Below are 12458 nucleotides of genomic sequence, written 5' to 3' on the forward strand. Positions count from 1 at the left end.
ATGCACAGGACACCGCTGGAGCCGGTACCCTTCCTGGCTGCAATAGGGACACAGCCCCAGCTGTCTCTGCGATGTTGCTCTGCCACGGATAGGTGTGCGACCCCTATCTCCAAAGGTTCAGGCTCTGCCTAAGGACGGCCAAAAGAGGAGGGTGAGGAGAAAGGAGGGCATCGGCGCTCCAAAAGTAGTTTGTCCAGGCGGATAGCCATCGCGATGAGCGCATCCAGGGAAAGGTTATCGTTAAGCGCCAGCTCATTCCATCTGCTGGAGGCTGCCACTGACCGGAAGACGAGGTGGTCTGGGTTCCTGTAGTAACCAAAAAAAGTCTTTATATTTTATATTTGCGATTCTTCAAAGTAGCCACACTTTGCCTTGATGACAGCTTTACGCACACTTGGCATTCTCTCAACCAGCTTCATATGGTTGAAATGTTGCAAAGAAACCATTACTAAAGGACACCAATAAGAAGAGACTTGTTTGGATCAAGAAACACGAGCAATGGTCATTAGACCGGTGGAAATCTGTCCTTTGGTCCAAATTTGAGATTTTTGGTTCCAACTGACAGATGAACGGATGATCTCCGCATGTGTGATTTCCACCGTGAAGCATGGAGGAGGAGGTGTGATGGTGTGGGGGTGCTATGCTGGTGATACAGTTTGTGATTGATTTAGAATTCAAGGAACACTTAACCAGCATGGCTACCACAGCATTCTGCAGCGATACGGCTTCCCATATGGTTTGCGCTTAGTGGGACTATATATTTGATTTTCAACACAACAATGACCCAACAGACCTACAGGCTTTGTACGGTCTATTTGACCAAGAAGGAGAGTGATGGATTGCTGTATCAGACCACCTGGCCTCCATAAATCACCCAACCTCAACACAATTGAGATGGTTTGGGATGAGTTGGAGAGAAGAGTGAAGGATAAGCAGTCAAGAAGTGCTCATTATATGTGTGAACTCCTTCAAGACTGTTGTAAAAGCATTCCAGGTACAGCTGGTTGAGAAAATGCCAAGAATCTGGTTTTAAGTGTGCAAAGCTGTCAACAAGTCAAAGGGTGGCTACTTTGAACAATCTCAAATATAAAATGCATTTTGATTTGTTTAACACTTCTTTAGTTACTTCGTTGTTCCATATGTGTTATTTCGTAGTTTTTATGTCTTCACTATTATTCTACAATGTATAAAAAAAAATAATAATAAAGAAAGTAGGTGTCCAAACGTTTGACTGTATGTAGCAGATCTTGCCGTGTTAAAAATGCAGTGTAATGAAACTGTGGCTGTAGACAATATGAAACGGTGGCGAAGTTTCTAAAATGTAACTGATTTATACTCAAATGAAATCTAAATGCATGTGTGTAAAGGATTTCCCTCAAACAAAATATGATAAACATGCTTCACTTATGAAAGTTATTTACTTCAACCCCTCAATCCCCAGTATAAGGAAAAGAAAAGACAAACAAAATTTAGATCATATTAATCAGGAGGAATGGATCAGCGCAGGATAGTTAAACATTGCATAGTCAGGTCCCTATTCATCTTAAAATAACCTGACCTTTAATATCTCTGTTTTCTTTATATTTTTGTTAGGTCAGGGTGTGATGAGGGTGGGTATGCTAGTTTTTGTATTGTCTAGGGTTTTTGTATGTCTAGAGGTTTTGTAGGTCTAGGTATTTATATGTCTATGGTGGCCTGATATGGTTCCCAATCAGAGGCAGCTGTTTATCGTTGTCTCTGAAGTGTGGATTATATTTAGGTGGCCATTTTCCCTTTTGTGTTTGTGGGTTCTTGTTCTATGTTTAGTTGCCTGTCTAAACAGGGGGGGCACACGAGGAGATTGGCTGAGTCAGGTTGGAGACCTGAGCCAACTCCTCGTGCTTACCGTGGGGAGCGTGTGACTGGTCAGACACCGTGTTATGCAGAGATGCGCACAGTGTATCCAGTTCGCATTCATAGCCCGGTGTGCTCTATTCCAACTCCTCACATTTTTCGGGCTAGAATGGGCTTCCAGCCAGGACGGATGGTGACGGCTCAGCGCTCCTGGTCTCCATTACACCTCCTTGGACCAGGATATCCTGCACCGGCTCTGCGTACTGTGTCTCTGGTGCGTCTGCACAGCCCAGTGGATCCTGTGCTCGCGCCCCACACTTGTCGGGCTAAAGTGAGCATCCGAGCATGATGCATTGTGCCAGCTCTACGCTCCAGATTTCCAGTGCGCCTCCACAGTCCAGTATGTCCTGTGCCTCCTCCCCGCACTCGCCCTGAGGTGCATGTCTTCAGCCCGGTGCCACCTATACTGGTCCCAAGCACCAGGCCTCCAGTGCGCCTCCACAGTCCAGTACGTCCTGTGCCTGCTCCCCGCATGTTTGTCTTCAGCCCGGTCAGAGTACGGAGGGGTGGCTGCACCCAGAACCGGAGCCGCCACCGAGGGTAAATGCCCACCCGGACCCTACCCTATAGGTTCAGGTTTGCGGCCGGGAGTCCGCACCTTTGGAGGGGCGGTACTGTCACGCTCTGACCTTTAATATGGTATATCCAATATCCAAGCCTCTTGGACCTAGACTTAGAGCTCCAGTACCGCTTGCCGTGCGGTAGCAGAGAGAACAGTATATGACTAGGGTGGCTGGAGTCTTTGACAATTTTAGGGCCTTCCTCTGACACCGCCTGGTATAGAGGTCCTGGATGGCAGGCAGCTTGGCCCCAGTGATGTACTGGGCCATATGCACTACCCTCTGTACTGCCTTGCGGTTGGAGGCCGAGCAGTTGCCATACCAGGCAATGATGCAATGATGCAACTCAGACCTTTTGAGCATCTGAGGACCCATACCATGTCTTTTCAGTCTTCTGAGGGGGAATAAGTTTTGTCCTCTTCACGACTGCCTTGGTGTGCTTGGACCATGTTAGTTTGTTGGTGATGTGGACACCAAGGAACTTGAAGCTCTCAACCTGCTCCACTACAGCCCCGTCGATGAGAACTGGGGTGTGCTTGGTCCTCCTTTTCCTGTAGTCCACAATCATCTCCTTTGTCTTGATCACTTTGAGGGAGAGGTTGTTGTCCTGGCATGACACAATATAAACTCACATTTTCAATTGGATTTGTTTGACATCAGTGCATATGCGAAAGAAAATGAAAACAACAAATTCATGTTAACCTGTATAGATATTTTATGTAGTCTGGAGGTAAAGAGTGCTTTTGATTCCATATTTTAAATGATAAAATTCCAATGTACAAAGGAAAGGAATATTTGTATTCACATTTTGAACAACAATATGACATTCTAGTTGTCAATTTATTGAGGTAATCTGAAGAGATTTCACCCCATTATTCCGGAAGCACCTCCCTCAAGTTGAATTGGCTTGATGGGTACATCTTACATACCATACGGCCAAGCTGCTCCCACAACAGCTCAATATAGGGTTGAGATCCGGTGACTGTGCTGGCCTCTCCTCTGTCCAGTGTTTGTGTTATTTTGCCCATCTTAATCGTTTCTTTTTATTGGAAAGTCTGATATATGGATTTTTCTTTGCAACTCTGCATAGAAAGCCAGCATCCCGGAGTCGCCTCTTGACTGTTGATGTTGAGACTCGTGTTTTGCGGGTACTATTTATTAATGAAGCTGCCAGATGAGGACTTGTGAGGCGTCAGTTTCTCAAACTAGACACTCTAACATGCTTGTCCTCTTGCTCAGCTGTGCACTGGGGACTCCCACTTCTCTTTCTATTCTGGTTAGTGCCAGTTTGTGCTTTGCTGTGATGGGAGTAGTACACAGCATTGTAAGAGATCTTTAGTTTCTCTCACATGGAATAGCCTTCATTTCTCTGAGACTGAGGAGTTTCAGAAGAAACGTTCTTTGTTTCTGGCCATTTTGAGCCTTTAATCGAACCCACAAATGCTGATGCTCCAGATACTCATTTAGTCTGAAGAAGACCCATTTTATTGCTTCTTTAATCAGAACAACAGTTTTCAGCTGTGCTAACCTAATTGCAAAAGGTTTTTCTAATGATCAATTAGCCTTTTAAAATTATAAACTTGGAATAGCTAACACAACATGCCATTGGAACACAGGAGAGATGGTTGCTGATAAAGGGCCTCTGTACAACTATGTAGATATTCCATAAAAAATCTGTCGTTTCCAGCTACAATAGTCATTTACAACATTAACAATGTCTACACTGTATTTCTGATAAATTTGATGCTATTTTAATGGACTAAAAATGTGCTTTTCTTTCAAAATCAAGGACATTACTAAGTGACCCCAAACTTTTGAACAGTAGCGTATATAAAACATATTTGATAAAATATTAAATTTGGTCTTTACTACCAAATCCCATAAACACGCATTGAATAACACATTCATGAATGCCAAAAAAGAAAGTGTAATAAGGACTAAGGTTTTGAAGTGTCTGTCCTATATCTTGGAGACACTGTATAAGAAATCTCAGGATTATTATTATTTTTTTCTTTTTTTTCCTTTTCACTTTTAGGTAGGCCAGTTGAGAACAAGTTCTCATTTACAACTGTGACCTGGCCAAGATAAAGCAAAGCAGTGCGAAAGTAACAACAACACAAAATTACACATGGAATAAACAAACATACAGTCAATAACACAAAAGGAAAAAACATAGTGTGTGCATGTTTGCAAATGAGGTAAGATAAGAGATGTAAGGCAATAATTTGGCCGTGTGGAGAAGTAATTCATTAATTTAGCAATTAAATACGGGAGTTATAGATGTGCAGAAGATGAATGTGCAAGTAGAGATACTGGGGTGCAAAGGAGCAAAAAATAAATAACAATAGGGGGATGAGGTAGTTGGATGGGCTATTTACAGATGGGCTATTTACAGGTGCAATGATCTGTGAGCTGCTCTGGCAGCTGATGCTTAAAGTTAGTGAGGGAGATACGAGTCTCCAGCTTCAGTGATTTTGCAATTCGTTCCAGTCATTGGCAGCAGAGAAATGGAAGGACAGGCGGCCAAAGGAGGAATTGGCTTTGGGGGTGACCAGAGAAATATACCTGCTGGAGCGCGTGATACCGGTGGGGGCTGCTATGGTGACCAGTGAGCTGAGATAAGGCGGGGCTTTACCTAGCAAAGACTTATAGATGACCTAGAGCCAGTGGGTCTGGCGATGAATATGATGCGAGGGCCAACCAACGAGAGCATACAGGTCGCAATGGTGGGTAGTATATGGGGGTTTGGTGACAAAACGGATGGCACTGTGATGGACTGCATCCAATTTTCTGAGTAGAGTGTAAGAGGCCATTTTGTAAATGATATCACCGAAGTCAAGGATCGGTAGGATAGTCAGGTTTACAAGGGTATGTTTGGCAGCATGAGTGAAGGATGCTTTGTTGCGAAATAGGAAGTAAATTCTAGATTTAATTTTGGATTCTTTAATGTGAGTCTGGAAGGAGGAGACACCTAGGTATTTGTAATTGCCCACATATTCTAAGTCAGAACCGTCCAGAGTAGTGATGCTGGACATGGAGCATGCATTTAGTTTTACATGCATTTAACCTCATAGTCCGCCCCATCCCGCATGCGGTCGCGTTACTACAGCCTCAAGCTCATTACCATAACGCAACGTTAGCGATTTCTAAAAATCGCAAATGAAATGAAATAAATATGCCTGCTCTCAAGCTTATCATTTTCTTAACAATCTTGTCGTCTCAGATTTTCAAAATATGCTTTAGAACCAGAGAAAATCAATAATTTGTGTAAGAGTGGTGATAGCTAGCTTAGCATTTAGCGTTAGCATTTAGCACGCAACATATTCACAAAAACCAGCAAAGGGATCAAATAAAATAATTTACCTTTGAAGAACTTCAGATGTTTCAATGAGGAGACTCTGTTACATAGCAGATGTCCAGTTTTTCCTGAAAGATTCTTGTGTAGGACACAACGTTCCGTTTGTTACTATGCATTTGGCTACCGAAACTAACCGAAAATTCAGTCACCTACACGTCAAACTTTTTTCCGAATTAACTCCATAATATCGACTGAAACATGGAAAACGTTGTTTGAATCAATCCTCAAGGTGTTTTGTCATATATCTCTTCATTGAAATGCCGTCCCTGGAAGCCTGCATTCTTCTCTGATTCGGATGGAAAAATACTGGTAGCTGACTTTTGCGCACCAATTTCCACGCAGACACCGTGCGGGACACTTGGCAATTGTAGTCTCTTATGGTCAATCTTCCAATGATATGCCTACAAATACGTCACAATGCTGCAGACACCTTGGGGAAACGATAGAAAGTGTCCGTTCATTCCTGTCGCATTCACAGCCATATAAGGCGATCATGGAAAACGTAGCTTCAGAAATCCTGTTCATTTCCTGGGCGCTCAAACATCTTGGTTTTGCCTGAAGCTTTTGTTCAACGGCACTCACAGTGAAAATCTTTGCAGTTCTGGAAACGTCAGCGTGTCTTCTTTCCAAAACTATCAATTCCAAGCATAGTCGAGCATCTTTTCGTGACAAAATATTGCGCTTAAAACGGGCACGTCTTTTTATCCAAAAATGAAATAATGCCCCTAGTGGACTAACAGGTTAAGAGCAGTTGGAGGCCACGGAAGGAGAGTTGCATGGCATTGAAGCTGGCCTGGAGGTTAGTTTAACACAGTGTCCAAAGAAGGGCCAGAAGTATACAGAATGGTGTCGTCTGCGTAGAGGTGGATCAGAGAATCACTAGCCGCAAGATCGACATCATTGATGTATACGGAGAAAAGAATCGGCCCAAGAATTGAACCCTGTGGCACCCCCATAGAGACTGCCAGAGGTCCGGACAACAGGCCCTCCGATTTGACACACTGAACTCTGTCTGAGAAGTAGTTGGTGAACCAGGCGAGGCAGTCATTTGAGAAACCAAGGTTTTTGAGTCTGCCAATAAGAATGCGTTGATTGACAGAGTTGAAAGCCTTGGCCAGGTCGATGAATACGGCTGCACAGTATTGTCTTTTATCGATGGCGGTTGTGATGTCATTTAGGACCTTGAGCATGGCTGAGGTGCACCTATGACAAGCTTGGAAACCAGATTGCATAGCGGAGAAGGTACGGTGGGATTCTAAATGGTTGGTGATCTGTTTTTTAACTTGGCTTTAGGATAGATATAGGTCTGTAGCAGTTTGGGTCTAGAGTGTCTCCCCCTTTGAATAGGGGGATTATCACAGCAGCTTTCCAATCTTTGGGCATCTCAGACGATACGAAAGAGTTGTTGAACAGGCTGGTAATGGGGGTTGCAACAATTGTGGCCGATAATTTTACAAAGAGAGGGTCCAGATTGTCTAACCCAGCTGATTTGTAGGGGTCCAGATTTTGCAACTCTTTCAGAACACCAGCTATCTGGATTTGGGTGAAGGAAAAAAGGGGTGAGGTTTGGGCAAGTTGCTGTGGGGGGTGCAGGGCTGTTGAATGGGGTAGGGGTAGCCAGGTGGAATGCATGGCCAACCGTATAATTTTTTTTCTTAAAATTCTCCATTATCGTGGATTTACCGGTGGTGACAATGTTTCCTAGCCTCAGTGCAGTGGGCAGCTAGGAGGAGGTGCTCTTATTTTCCATGGACTTTACAGTTTCCCAGGCCTTTTTTTAGTTTGTGCTGCAGGATGTAGATTTTGTTTGAAAAAGCTAGCCTTAGCTTTCCTAACTGCTTGTGTATATTGGTTCCTAACTTCCCTGAAAAGTTGCATATCACGGGGAATATTCAAAATGCAAATGCAATACGCCACAGGATGTTTTTGTGCTGGTCAATGGCAGTCAGGTCTGGAGTGAACCAAGGGCAATATCTGTTCATGGTTTTACATTTTTTTGAAAGGGGCATGCTTATTTAAGATGGCGAGGAAAGCACTTTTAAAGAATAACCAAATCAAAATCAAATCAAATCAAATTTATTTATATAGCCCTTCGTACATCAGCTGATATCTCAAAGTGCTGTACAGAAACCCAGCCTAAAACCCCAAACAGCAAGCAATGCAGGTGTAGAAGCACGGTGGCTAGGAAAAACTCCCTAGAAAGGCCAAAACCTAGGAAGAAACCTAGAGAGGAACCAGGCTATGTGGGGTGGCCAGTCCTCTTCTGGCTGTGCCGGGTGGAGATTATAACAGAACATGGCCAAGATGTTCAAATGTTCCTAAATGACCAGCATGGTCAAATAATAATAAGGCAGAACAGTTGAAACTGGAGCAGCAGCACGCCAGGTGGACTGGGGACAGCAAGGAGTCTTCATGCCAGGTAGTCCTGAGGCGTGGTCCTAGTGCTAAGACAGGAGAAGTACTCCAGATATAACAAACTGACCCTAGGCCCTGACACATAAACTACTGCAGCATAAATACTGGAGGCTGAGACAGGAGGGGTCAGGAGACACTGTGGCCCCATCCGATGATACCCCCGGACAGGGCCAAACAGGAAGGATATTACCCCACCCACTATGCCAAAGCACAGCCCCCACACCAGGGATATCTTCAACCACCTGGGGGCAACCCAGGTTACAAGCCTAGTTGGTTTAGCCACAGAAAAAGATGGCAACTTTCCCACTAGCCATGATTGGCTGAGATAATGAGTGGGCTAGACATGCCGAGATGAGTTTGGATTGGTCTGCCATGTAGCACGTTTATGTCTATAACATGAGCTGGTCAGAGAACACACAGGAGGTTGTTGTATAAAACACCTGTCTCCACATTAAATCTTCAAACTAAAGGCAACCATGGCATCATTGACAGAGAGGAAGAAGCGTCCATCAATGTGTATGGGTAAGATAGTCTAGCTAGCTACATTTTCAGATATTACACCTTTCTAATTTTGTCAGAAAGTCGAATTCATTTCAAGGTAAACTGTACTGTTAGCTAGCTAGCTAACATTAGCTGGCTGTCTAGATAATATTACGTGTATGATCTGTGTAGTAATATTATTCGTATCTCAGAGACATTGCAGAGACATTAGGCTAGCTAACATTGAACCTGGTTGGTTAGCTACCTACAGATTTATGCAGGGTAGTAACGTTATGAGTTGGGATTAGGGTACATTGTTTAGCTAGCTAGATGTCTAAACAAAAGACCCCAATATGCAAGTAACTATTTCAATACAATGTTTATGATGTCACTGCGACAACTGTCAATAGACGTAGCTGGTAAATTCGCTCTGGCTATCTACTTTGATTTCAGATCACTCTCGTCTGAGTGTACCAGAGCGCAGAATATCTGACGAATTTACGACCACTCGACACCCGTTGAATATGGCCAGTGTCAGTAAACGTTGGCAAAAAAGTGTAATTAAATGGTTGCCAGCAGCACAGTTTCAGTCACCAATGCTCTGGATAACATAAAACAGCCTAATCAGCTCTGCTAGGGTGAGTAAAATTGTCAGTCAGATGTTCTCTTATTTGTGTCTTGAAGTAGCTAGCAAGCTAGCCAGTTAGCTTGGGTGCTTGGCTGCTGTTGTTAGGTCAGAGCGCTCGGTTCAACCCTACTCCTCGGCCAGAGAGTCCAGTGTGTGCTCTGAACATTCCGAATTTACAAAAGGACAATCTGACAACGCTCTGAGTTTACGAACGCCCAGAGAACATTCTGGCACTCTAGATTAAATTTACGAACACACCCGCAGTATAAACCTCACATGTGAATCCTTAAATAGATGGGTGGGGCTAAAGCTTAAGAGGGTGTGAACAATGCTGAATGGGTGTAGACAAAGAAGAGCTCTCCAGTAAGTACCAAAATATTCAAGGGACATTTTCTCAAAAGTGAGATTATATGTTTATCAACTTTCAAAGCATAAATACTTTCCCATTGTTCCTTAACTGTCGTGTATGATATAGCTCTAGAGAAAGAAAATACAATAATAAAAGTTAAAATAATAAGTAATAAAGGTAAAAAATAATTAAAGAGCAGCAGTAAAATAACAATAGTGAGACTATATACAGGGGGTACCGGTACAGAGTCAATGTGTGGGGGGCACCAGTTAGTCAAGGTAATATGTACATGTAGTAACAAAATGGTGCCGATAGAGATGGCATCTTCGCTCTAGTCCTTAGTAAACTATGTACTATTTTGTTTTTTATGTATTACATTGTTAGCCCAGAAAATCTTAAGTGTTATTACATACAGCCGGGAAGAACTATTAAATATCAGAGAGACGTCAACTTACCAGCACAACCAGCACTATGACCAGGAATTTCCTTCGTCTGCACCTCCCAGGGCATTTGAACTGATTCCAGAGGCCGACCCAAAACAACAACGCCGCCGGAGGAGATGGTGCCAGAGCGGTCTTCTGGTGAGGCTTCGGATGCGCACACACCACCCACAAATTCAGAGTATATTACTTGCTAATATCCAGTCCCTAGAATACAAAGTCAACGAAATCAGGGCAAGAGTTGGTTTCCAATGAGATATCCGTGATTGTAACATACACTGTTTCACGTAGACATGGCTTGCTGGGGACATACTGTCGGAGTACTACAGCCAACGGGATTTTCAGTGCATCGGGCCGACAGGAATAAACATCTCTCCGGTTAGAAGAAGGGCGGGGGTTTATGTTTCATGATTAATGACTCCTGGTGTAATTGTTACAACATACAAGAAGTCCTTCTGTCCACCTGATTTAGAATTCCTCACAATCAAATGCAGACATATTGTCTCCCAAGAGAACTATTTTTGGTCATCGTCACAGCCGTGTATATCCCCCCGCAAGTGGATACCAAGACGGCAATCGAGGAACTTCACTGGACTTTATGCAAAATGGAAACCATATATCCTGAGACTGGAAATCTTAACAAAGCTAATTTGAGAACAAGGCTACCTAAATTCTATCAGCATATCGATTGCAGTACACGAGCGAGTAACACACTCGACCATTGCTACTCTAACTTCCGCAATGCATACAAGGCCACCCTCCTTTTGGCAAAACTGACTATGATTCCATCTGGTTGCTCTCCTCCTATAGGTAGAAACTAAAACAGGAAGCCCCTGTGCTTAGGTCTATCCAACTCTGGTTTGACCAATCGGATTCCACTCTTCAAGATTTCTTTGATCACGTGGACTGGGTCACGTGAACTCGGATATGTTCCGGGTAGCCTCAGAGAATAACATATGACGTATACGCTGTATCGGTGAGTGAGTTTATAAGGAAGTGTACAGGAGCTGTTGTACCCACTGTGACTATTAAAACCTTCCCTAACCAGAAAAAATCATTAAAAATCATACCAATGTGATTTTCTGGATTTTTTAGTTGAAGTGTACCTATGATGAAAATTACAGGCCTCTCTCATCTTTTTAAGTGGGAGAACTTGCACAATTGGTCGCTGACTAAATACTTTTTTGCCCCACTGTAAGTGGCAGGAGACGTATGTGGCAGGGTCTACAGACAATCACGAATTACAAAAAGAAAACCAGCCACATGGACACCGAAGTCTCGCTCCCAGACAAATTAAACAACTTCTTTGCGCGCTTTGAGGACAATACAGTGCCACTGACGCGACCCACTGCCAAAGATTGTGGGCTCTCCTTCTCCATGGCCAACATGAGGGAAAATAATTACGCGTTAACCCTCACAAGGCTGCCAGCCAAGATGGCATCCCTAGCCGTGTCCTCAGAGCATGCGCAGACCAGCTGGCTGGTGTGATTACGGACATAATCAATCAATTCCGACTTCAGGAAACAGCAATGGGTGCACCCCCCATCCACATCGATGGGACAGCAGTGGAGAAGGTGGAACGTTTTAAGTTCCTCGGTGTTCATATCACCGACAAACTGAAATTGTCCATGCACACGGACAGTGTGGTGAAGAAGGCGCAATTCTGTAAAGTGAGTGTGGAAGAGGTGAATTTGTTTTTGTTGTCTATCAACAAAGACAAGCCACCGTGATGTGATAATTTGAATTGAAAATGATTGAGGATAATAGAGGATGATATTGCCACTCCTATTTGCCATATCACTAATTTAAGGGTACTAGAAAGTGTGCCCTCAGGTCTGGAGGGAAGCAAAAATAATTCCGCTACCTAAGAATGGTAACGCTCTCTTTACTGGCTCAAATAGCCGACCAATCAGCCTGTTTCCCTTTTGGAAAAATTGTGTTTGACCAGATACAATGCTATTTTACAGTAAACAAATTGACAAACTTTCAGCATGCTCATAGAGAAGGACATTCAACAAGCACAGCACTTACACAAATGACTGATAATTGGCTAAGAGAAATTGATAAAAAGTTTGTTTGGGCTTTTTTGTTACACTTCAGTGAGGCTTTTGACATTATCGATCATAATCTGCTGCTGGAAAAATGTGTTATGGCTTTACACCCCCTGCTATGTTGTGGATGAAGAGTTTCATGTCTAACAGAACACAGAGGGTGTTATTTTAATTTGAAGTCTCTCCAACATAATCTAGGTAGAGTCACGAATTCCCCAGGGCAGCTGTTTAGGCCCCTTACTTTTTAAAATCTTTACTAACGGCATGCCACTTTGATTAAAGCC

Source organism: Oncorhynchus keta, chromosome 17, assembly GCF_023373465.1.
Source record: "Oncorhynchus keta strain PuntledgeMale-10-30-2019 chromosome 17, Oket_V2, whole genome shotgun sequence".
Lineage (NCBI taxonomy): Eukaryota > Metazoa > Chordata > Actinopteri > Salmoniformes > Salmonidae > Oncorhynchus > Oncorhynchus keta.